The sequence below is a fragment of the Anguilla rostrata genome, chromosome 3 (genome assembly GCF_018555375.3).
Source record: "Anguilla rostrata isolate EN2019 chromosome 3, ASM1855537v3, whole genome shotgun sequence".
In the NCBI taxonomy this organism is placed as follows: Eukaryota; Metazoa; Chordata; class Actinopteri; order Anguilliformes; family Anguillidae; genus Anguilla; species Anguilla rostrata.
Window position 1 is genome coordinate 2159419 of NC_057935.1, and position 10582 is coordinate 2170000.

Below are 10582 nucleotides of genomic sequence, written 5' to 3' on the forward strand. Positions count from 1 at the left end.
TCAGAGGCATCAGAAAAAAGAAACGTATCATTTTTTGGGGTGTTACGCACAAACATCTGCAATTTGATATTTTCTTTTTGTTGCAGCCGTTTGAACAGTCAACAATGCCAAACAATAAAAAGAAACACAGCTATGCTTTTATCCTCTCAAGGTTGGATTTTTGCAATGTCTTACTTTCTGGCATGCAGGTATTACCACCCCCAAGTAGTAAAGAATTTTTTGAATCCTTTTTTTTAAAGCAATATCGCTCTTAATTATTTCTCTCATCTGACTCTTTGATCCCTCAGTTCTTCGGTACTAAACAAACAGAGCTAAGCTGAGTATCCCCCTAATTTTAAAACGGGTAAAATCGAGTGCAAGGTTTTTTGTTCACAAGGGTAAAGAACATTATGGGAGGACATGAATATCACGGTCCTGCTGGACGGAGGAAAGCGCCGCAGAGGATGACGATGACGCGAGAGGAAGACGTCCGCGCTCCGGTTCTGGCTGCTTCGCTTTAACCCGTTTCAAACCGCCAGTTAATGAGGCGCTGACATGACTCACACCCAGCCCTGCGCCCCCTCCTCGCCCCCCCAACCCACTGTCCCAGATGAGACGCTCTCGCCTTGCGCTGACCCCCCCCCCCCACACGCCGCGCTCCATGTTCTGATCACATGACCTCTCCTGTGCTAATGTGCTATAATTGAATCAGGGGCCTGCGGGACTCGCTCTCGCTTGAGTTGAGTGACTGAGGGCCACCCCCCCCAAGCGCCCCCCCCCGCCTCGTCACGCCGGTGTCGCAGCCAGCCGCCACGCTGTCACCTCTCATCACTCGCACATCGCCGTGGCGACCAGAGAGCGGCGACCTGACAGCGGAGATTTCCCGCCTAAAATCGCTCCGGAGGAGGAGGCGCTGGAATAGAAACAGAGTGATTGAAAGGAGGTGAAGTTGGGGGGGGAGGCAGGGAAGGAAGGGAGGGAGAAATGGGGCCGTTAAGACTGTTAAGATTACCTATGCGCTGTTATGACTGCTTATAGCAATGTTTATAATGCTTTACAGCAGCTACACAAGACATGCAGTCCTAAAGTGCTATAAATGCAGTCAAAGAACATGTAGTCATGTAATGCCCCGCTCATCTCCTGTTGATCTCCTCTGCGTGTTTCTGCACCGTAAAATGTTCAGTGTTAAATCAGCTCTAGCAGAGTACACAACTATGGTCCCGACTGGACCCGTATGTACTCTGTCAGAGTGGAATTGACCCTGGGCATTTTACTGTGTGTGAGGAATCCTGTGTGTGTGTTCTGAGCTGATCCTGAATGGTGGAATCGCGTCCAGGTCTCTCTCTACGCCGAGCGTAACCAGGTTCTGACCCGTATCTGCTTTTACCAAAGCAAAGCTGCAATTCCCCAGCTAAAATGGCGGACCTCTGAGACCCGATGCTCTTCAAACCGCGAGTAGGGGAGAGGGTGGGGGGGGGGGGGGGTGGGGGTAGGGAGATGAGACCCCTTACCCATCACCTGTCATGTTTTTCTCAAACGCTCCGGCCTTCTTTCCTGGAAGGAGCGAGCTCTGACGCCCTCCTCCCACGACCCGCTCGCCTTCCTCTCTGACTCTCCGAGCGCTTTCGAATGGAGTGATATCTTTGTTTCCATGGTGACTGGGAATCTGAGGTTAGGGATGTAAAAAAAAAACAGACATTAAACACGAGGATGGGGGGGGGACGAGAGGGGCGGGGGGGGGGGCCGGGAGGGGGTCCTGGGAGGAGATGGCAACCGCTGTCAAAAAAAAAAGAAACACAAAACAAAACAAAAATGATCAAATGAAAAAAAGAATGAGAAGGGAGCCATCGCGGTGTTTCTCTGCTGGAGTGCAGTCTGGGAGGCGGTGGGATGGAGTGCAGTCTGGGAGGCGGTGGGATTGGGTTTTTTACCGGCAGCAACAACAACAATTATTCGGCCGGTGACAACATCGGTAAAATCTGAGCGTGTGAAACGTCCGCTGCCACGATAAATGCACTTTCGCACGTTGTTTTACTGCGTCTGCCGCACGACTGAATTGTGAATCGGACACTTGCGGTCTTTACCCATGATTCAGTGTGGTGAGATTTCCTTTGACCCCTGACCTCTCCTCAGTTCTCAGGGCTTGGGAATGGTTTCCCGGGGGTTGCTCTGGGGGTTGTTTTTGTCTCTACTGCAGCCAGCAGGGCCTGGGTAGCAAGCACAGGGAGGGACGTGCGGTTTTTCAGTGAAGGATCTTTACGCCACACAGATGCCTCTTGGGCCTGTGGTTTGATGTCCGGACGGGGTGCGTGGATGGGACAGCAGTCCGGCCCGTCCCAGCGGTGGCGGGGGGCATTCAGACAGGCGGGATTTTCGGTGTTCTTTTAGCTGTGGCGCACAATTGAGCATTTACTCAATTACTGCCCCAGACAGAAATATTTGGCCACACTAGAGAACGTCTGCTTTACTGTTGAATAATGTTCTAGACCAAAATAATTTTATTTGATCTTTTTAATGTCGGAGAAGTATCTAGACTGCTGGTATTTGTTGAGGTGGGTGCTGAATGGTGTGATGATAATTTAGAAATGCACAGTTTATGTGGACTGTTAGCTTTTATATAACAGTATCTGGCATGAACATAGAGACTTTATCTACGGTGGACATGTAAAGCAAGAGTAAGGACAGACAGCGAACAAAGACGCACACTGGCAGGTGAGAACAGATTCAGGTTTTAATTATTTCTTTAACTGCGCGAAGTCCATGTCTGTTGTTGCAATACGCTGTTCCGTCCATAGAGGGCGCAAGCTCTACGGTCTGCTCAGAGCTGATACCCTGGGCTGACAGATGGGAGGGACGCCAAGGTGTCGGGGGGGGCCTTGGCGTCCTCATTTTCACCCACCACACACCCCTGAGTGTCCGCATTAATCCCAATCCTGATTATTTCCCAAAAAACCGCTGCAGCCAGCTATCATGCCCAGACACATTATATGAAATATACCTTATGTAGGCCACGCATTTCTTGATAGGAATCAGAATAGTATGGCTGCATATATAATATATATTTATATGTTCTTTTAATGAGTCAGCCAACTCTGTCACCGGTGTACTGAGGGTTGAGGAGCTGTCCGGTGACTACCTCTTCACTGCTTGGCAGTAATGAGTATTTTGCTGACAGCAGTGACTTTTGAGACTGGTGCCAAATGGGAATAGAATATTCTGGATTTCCAGGATACATTTCTGGACATTTTCCCCCCTTTAAAAAAACTTTTTTTCTCCCCTGAAAACTCCCTAGAAATTTTTGTTAAACTGACTCAAGTCAAACTTGAATTTACAATGTGCTAGTGACTGAAATGACAGCGTTGTCCAAATAGAATAACAACCACAATCTCACTACTGCTACAAATAAAATAATAATAATAAGTAATAGTATTGCATTATTCTTCTTGTTGGCAGATCTACAGTTCTATCTACAGTTGTATCGCTTATTTACTTATCTACAGTGGCCACTACTTATGTACTTATATACCTACATTTGGATATTACTTATTTGCTTATTTAGCTACAGTCGTATATATTGCTTATTTACTTATTTACCTGCAGGTTAATATTACATATTTAATTATTTAGCAGATACTCTGATTCTGAGTGACTTACTAGGACGAATACATAAAGGTTAATGATGACACATACAGAAGGTGGACAGCAAGTTAACGCAAAGTGAAACAGTGGAAATAAGCATCAAACTGCACAAGCATAGACCTGCTTCTGGAGGAGTTATAGAAACTCCTTTTCTACAAATGAAAGTGCACATTATTCCAAAATGAACTATTAAAGGACTGAATAACAGGATCCCAGTCACACAAAATGACTTTATTATAATACTGCCTGTCCTTCTAGCTGTTAAATAATAGAGAAAACACAGCTTTTATTTTGCGTCCTGTTTTATTCTGATTGAACGTAATGATATTTCAGTCTTGAATTGGAATGTTCATGTCGAATAGAAACAGTAGCAAAAAAAGTCTTTTGAAACATTAATATTTTTAATCAGGGGGTGCGTTCAGTTGAGAAATCTCTCAATAACAAATTAGATTTACTTGTAAAAATGTAAAACTTCCCCCTAATTTTTCACATTCCTGGTCTGCTAAGTTATAGTAAATATGGTGTCAGATTATTATAATGTCAGAAATTCAAGATGTTTCCAAATTATGATCTTGGAAGTGCTTCAGATCTTCAGAGCCTCAAGTGCAGTGCTTTTTTTGAAAAGGTGTTTTCAAATTTATTCATGATTTCTTTTCCCCCCACTTATTTGAGAACCTACGAGGAATTAAAATGCATTCTGACAGAAGTGAGCCGCGTTTGCTGTTCGCGCACAGATCCGCCCGCCAGAGCTTCTTTAAAAAAAGCGCGAAGCCTTCCTCGTCATCCCTAGAACTCATCCTCCAACTTTCACTTTGAAGTTATTTGAAGGAGAGGCGAGATTCCGGCCTGCTGGACCTCTGACTAAGAGACCTGTCACAGCTCTCTGCTCTGAGTCTTTCAGCATGGAGAGTGAAACCGCTATTAAAACAGTTGATTTAATAGTTGATGTCAGGAATAAAAAGAACTTAACATTTATTGTAATTAAAATAACATTCCAGGAGACACCAATAAAATGGTGGAAGAAGGGTACAAGGCAAAGAAAAAGGAAAAAAAAAAGTTCTTTATTCTGGGAGTCAGTTCCACACCATGAGCTGCTGGCCAAAATCCCACCGCGGGGCAGAGGACAGGAATCAGAGGAAGGAAGGGCAGACGCAGCGTAGGTGCAGCGTCAGTCAAACCCTAAAATGACCAGAAGTTTGGGGTGTCGTAGAGTCCACTTGGTTATCATGGAGGCAGCAGAGGGTAGTGGCTGGGGGATTGGGCTCGTGACCCTCAGGGTTTTTGGTCGGTTTCCCCAGTAAGACGCTGTTGCTGTAATCTTGAACTACTGCCAAAAGTACCCAGCCGCATAGACGGGCTGTGCGTAAAGAATGTAAACTGCGTAAATCACTCTGGATAAGAGCGTTTAGCTAAACGCTTAAATTGCGATGTAAACAGAGACGAGGAGGCGGAAAGGTTGTTCTGTCGTTTCAGGAAGAGAGACGGAGAAACGTCGCCGGGTCGGGCTTGTTCGGTCGATCGTTCTCAGCAGCTGCCAGACGACAGCCGCACAAAGACCCTCGTCATCCTCGCCTCGCTCGGGTCTGCGTTTTTATATTTAGCGCCGCGTCGCCGGGGGTTACGAGACGACCCGCCGTTCGGTCCGCCTTCCCCGACGCTTTCCCCGGGCGCGGGCGCTTTCCCCGGCGCTTTCCCCCGACGCTTTCCCCGGCGCTTTCCCCCGGCGCTTTCCCCGACGCTTTCCCCGGCGCTTTCCCCCGGCGCTTTTCTCCGTCGGTTTGGTCGAGCGAGGCTTCCTGCCGCGCCCGAACCGCGCTCCGCCGGCGTTTGACCTCCACCGGCCGGGAGGGTCGCGGCGTCGGACAGCGCCGCCATCTTGGAGTCAGAGAGACGGTGGCCGCCTGTGGAGAGGCGCGCAGAACGGGAGGGGTCTCAGCTACAAAAACTGTTTTTAAAATAAACATGTAAAATAAAATAAACACATGAGGAGAAACACTAAGACAACATCAACCCCGTTTCAACTTATTTCGTTTTATTTTTAAACATGAGCAAAGACTAAAAAAAAAAAAGAGAAGAAAAACATCTGCATTTCTGAGTCACTGATCTCTGAAGTTGTTCCGAAACCCCCCCGTGCCCCCCCCCTCCGGCTCCTTCTCACCCCCCCTGTGATTTTGGGGGGGGGTTAGAAATGGGAGAGCTTGGGGAATAGGTGCTTCTGACAGCCGCTGTGTTTCCGATTGGAAAGACGAGCGCGTTCCAGTGCGCAGTCCTGTTAGCGCTCCGCTAAGGCTGCCCCCGTTCCTTTCGGGGAATTTCACCCAGCGCTGCCCCCCCCGACCGACCCCCCAACCCCAACAACCCCACCCCCGTCAGCCCCCACCCCAAGAGCTGATTTTAATCGTCCAATCACAAAAAAGGAGGAATGTTACCGCGACGCCGCGGGTTAGCGTGAGGGTTACTGTGCTGTAAAGAAGGCGCGATGCCAGAGGTCACCACATCATGACTCTCCTCCCTCCCCCCCTTATTCTCTCCGTTCTTTTTTCTTTTCTTCCTTTCTCTTCCTTTACACATCTCTGCTCAACCCCCCCAACACAAGCCAGCTTCATCCGAATGAAGTCGCCATGGCAACCTCTCCCAAGCTGCCTGGTTTGGTTCTCGCCGTTCGAAGGAGAACCCGGCCGTCGAACCCTGAGTCCGCACCGAGGCGAGTTCCGCACGCTCTCCGGAGGCGTTCTCACCCCCGCCCGACCGGCACGCGCTGCGCCCCGCGTTCTTCCGCTGGCCCATAAAACCCCAAATTGGGGCCAGAAAACCCCCAAACCCCAATTCACTCCATTGGACACATTCGCCCACAGGCCTTCCAGTCCATGGCCTTTAGCTTCCCCCTGACCCAGCTTTTCGGCCGGGGGGGGGCGTGGGTGTGCCTGCGGACAGAATTTACTGTACACCTCAGCTCACGTACATTCCGTGGGGGGTGTGAGGTTGAGGGGGGGGGTGGGTGGGGCGGTTTCAGTGTCACCTGCGGTGTATTCACTGCTACAAAGACGGTGCAGAGGGGAAAGTTTCTTCTAAATACATTAAATGTTTTTCCGCAAACATACAAACTGTACGGACGAGGCGCCCCACGAAACGCTGAACACGGGGCAGGGAGAGAGAGAGAAGAGAAGTGATGAGTTCTTATAAAGCGCTGAAGGGCTGGTGAGGAAAGTTTTTGTCACTGCGCTCCCACGCGGGGACGCAGCGCGGGACGGCAGGTCGCTGCGGTTGTTTGTCTCCATGTGACCGTGCTGGTGCGCCATCGCTGGGCCTGTCCCCTGCCCGACCGCACGGTCACATGACACAGGTGACTCATACCTTTCCACCTAACACTGCTCATCAAAATGTCAGTCTCCCTCTCTCTCTCTCTCCCCCCTTCCTCTCTATCTCTCTCTCCCTCTCTCCCTCCCTCTCTCTCCCTCTATCTCTCCCTCTCTCCCTCTCTTGCACGCACCCTCTCTGTCCCCCTCCCCCCACTCTGAAACTCTGGGCTGAGAGAGATGCTTTCGGAGAGGAGAAGGGGAGCCTGCGCTCGCCTGCGCTCTCGGATCTTGCGTCTTTAACTCGTTTCCCTCTCTCTTCAGGGCTTCCCCTGGTCCAGATTGGGACGGCCCAATGTTATTATCAGCGCTCACTGCTGCTGCCTCCTCCGCTGCTGAGTCAGGAGAGCGCAGGTCAGCGCAGGTTAGCACATGTTAGCGCAGGTTATCGCAAGTTAGCGCAGGTTAGCACAGGTAAGCGTAGATTAGCGCAGGTTAGCGCATGTTAGCAAAGGTTAGCTCAGAGTAGCGCAGATTAGCATGCGCCTAATGTCAGCCACCGCTACTTAGCGCGCCGTGGTTCGCGGATATGAGTCGGAAGAAGACACTTCATGTGAAGCTCAACAGGCGGACCAGCGGGGGGGGGGGGGGGGTTTGTCGCAATGACCCTCCTATTCCTGGGTGGTGCTAGAGGTAATTGTGCTTCATCCTGCAGGGCTGCTGGCCACAGTCAGCACTGGTATAGTCTGGGTTTTATACCAAACCCCAACCCTAACCCTATCCGTGACCCATTTACATGCTGGAACAGAGCCTTAACAGATACCAGACCATGGGGCCTATCCACACACTGGAACAGAGCCTTAACAGACACCAGACCATGGGGCCCATCCACACACTGGAACAGAGCCTTAACAGATACCAGACCATGGGTCCCATCCACACACTGGAACAGAGCCTTAACAGGAAAAATCTACTCTTTTCAAAGCATCTTAATTTCTCTCCTTTATTTTTGTTTATTAATTGAACATGAATCAGCCAAAGTTGAAAGAGGGATATACTCATCTTCCCTCTTTTCTTTTTTCCCACAATCACATACGCAATCGGGTTATTGCGGAATGAATGGAATGAATGCCAGCATTCACAGATTTTCTGTAAGTATCCTGGCATCCAAGAAATATGAATCAACAAGTGATTCATATATTTATTTATTTTTTTTAATGCTTTGCTTTATGTAACTGAACACGACTAACGTTTGTGTCTGGCGTGTTTCGTCCAATAGTGACGGGCTCTCTCTGTGCCTGGAGCCCAATGGCGGGTTGTCATTGACGTCCCAGGATGGCGCTGCGCTCCGCGGCGGTAAGGTTAGCACGATAGCGCGAGCGACCGGCGCCCAGCAGAAACAGAGCGAGGCTCTGTGCCGCCGTCAGCCTGAGTCACTTCCAGCGAGGCTCGCTAACGAGCACGAGAGAGACGGCGTCCCTGTGTGGGCATGTGACGCGTAAACATACGGGAATTGAAATTGAAAGGAATTGAAAATGTGTTGTTCAGCAGCTTAAACTGTTGCTGGTTTTTTTTTCATCTGGGGGGAGGGCAGCCAGGTTGTTACATGTGTAGATATATGTTCCCTCACACACATACACACACACACACTCACATCCATACACATACGTGCGCACACGCACACTTCTCACACACACAAACACACACACACAACTTCTCTTTCACACACACACACACAGTTTATTTGCCCCAGTGGGGGCAGATGCTTTGCCCTTGTCCTGATCTTGCTGACGCTGCTCTTGTAAGCCCTTCTAGGGGCCGTCCCTAAAAAACAGAATTTCAGAATCCGATCAACCGTCCCACAGCTGTTTATCCGTTTACCTGTCAAGAGATGATCAATGATTACTGACTGGAAATAGACCTTAAAAAATATGACAGTTTGCCATTCTGTCTCCATTTTGTAGGTCTCAGTACAGCTCTGCACCCAGTACTGAAAGAATGAGTCCCAGCCGAAGCTTGTTTCTTCAGCTTTAGAGCGTATTTTTCTTCTTGTGTCCTTGTGTTTGTTTTCTCGAAACAAAAGACAGAGAACACAATGTGTCAGCTTGTAAAAATGAATCAAGGTTTTTATACCACTATTATTTCACCCGAAATAGATTCAACAATTATGTGCCCAGTAGTTTATATTCTGTGTATTCATCTTGCAATCAGTGTGAATTTATTAATAACACGCGTGTCTCAAGTTTGTTTTTACACAGTTGCGCTTGGTCACAGTTGCAGATGGTCCCTCACTGTCTTACACCAGGTCAACAATACAGGCACAACGTCACTGCCACGCGATGCCTAACATTCAGAGGAAATGCCCTATTTCTGGCGTGCAGATGACAAAACGCTGTCATCAGTACTTGTTTTTTAGTGACCTTTTGGTCCAGTTAGTTCTCTGTTTTTTTTGTGTTTTTTTTGTTCCCCCCCCACCCCCACCCCCCTCTGAAAAGTTGCAACTTCCTCATTGTTTCGTTTCGCGGTCATTTTTCCACGACTGTCAGTTTTGTTTTGTTTGTGTTTTGTTTTTTCTTCTTCTTTTGTTTTTCCGAGCGTCGCGTCACAGGGCCCTGCGGTTCGGTTTTTTTTTTTCTTCTTCTCTCTTTTTGTGTGATGTTGCACCACAGGAAGTGTCGCACTGAAAACAGCCCTGTCACAGTTTCCACGCTCTTCATCAAGCACACGGGGCTAAACTTATCCCCCCACCCCACACCCCCACACCACAAACAGGATGTCAGGCCCAAAATAAACCCTGAAACAAGGCTTCAAGGCTTTATTTAACTACACATGAGCTATATTTACTCTCACATTTGACCTTGTATTTATTTTTGCTTTCTGTGCAGAATTAACTTTAAAATGAAGTCATCCGTTGACCCTTGTGTGTGGTTCTTGCCTGGGTGATTTTTCATGTTGTGCGGTGGGTGATGATAACATGGTGGTTGCTGCTCGATGCTGCTTATTGCTGCTTGATGCTGGATGTCTCCCATGGTCAGGAAGTGGATGATTGTAAGAGAAGTTGTCCAGGGAATCCAGCTCAGAGAGTCAGGTTTTTGTCTCAATCGTGTCTTTCAATGCAAGGATCAGCGGTGTGAGACATGTTGCGCAGTGTAGCACCGTGGGTAAGGAACTGGACTTGTAACCTAAAGGTCACGGGTTCGATTCTTGGGTTAGACACTGCCATTGTACCCTTGAGCAAGGGCACCCTTGCTTAACCTGCAATGCTTCAGTCTGTATCCAGCTGTGTAAATGGATGCTATGTACATGCTATGTAAAAGTTGTTTAAGGTGCTCTGAGCATCTGCTGAATGCCTGTAAGGTAATAATAATGTTTTACATCAACAATTCGGATAACGTTGGATAACATTTTATAATATTTCTCTAAATGCATTATTTCATTTGTGCTCACTTAAAGTTTTTTTTTTTTAGTTTGGTGGGGTTATTTGTGCCAGGTCTGTTCATTTTCAGAATGCTGTGTGTATCCTTTTGACACCTGAGACCCCCGTCCCGACTGAAGGCTTCATTGCGGGGAGAAAGCGAAGCGACAGCTCAAACGACGCGATGCGCCAGGAAGCGTTTGGCGGCCGTTGTGGCGCGCGGATACCGCAGTTCGGCGTGTGCCGTGTGAAT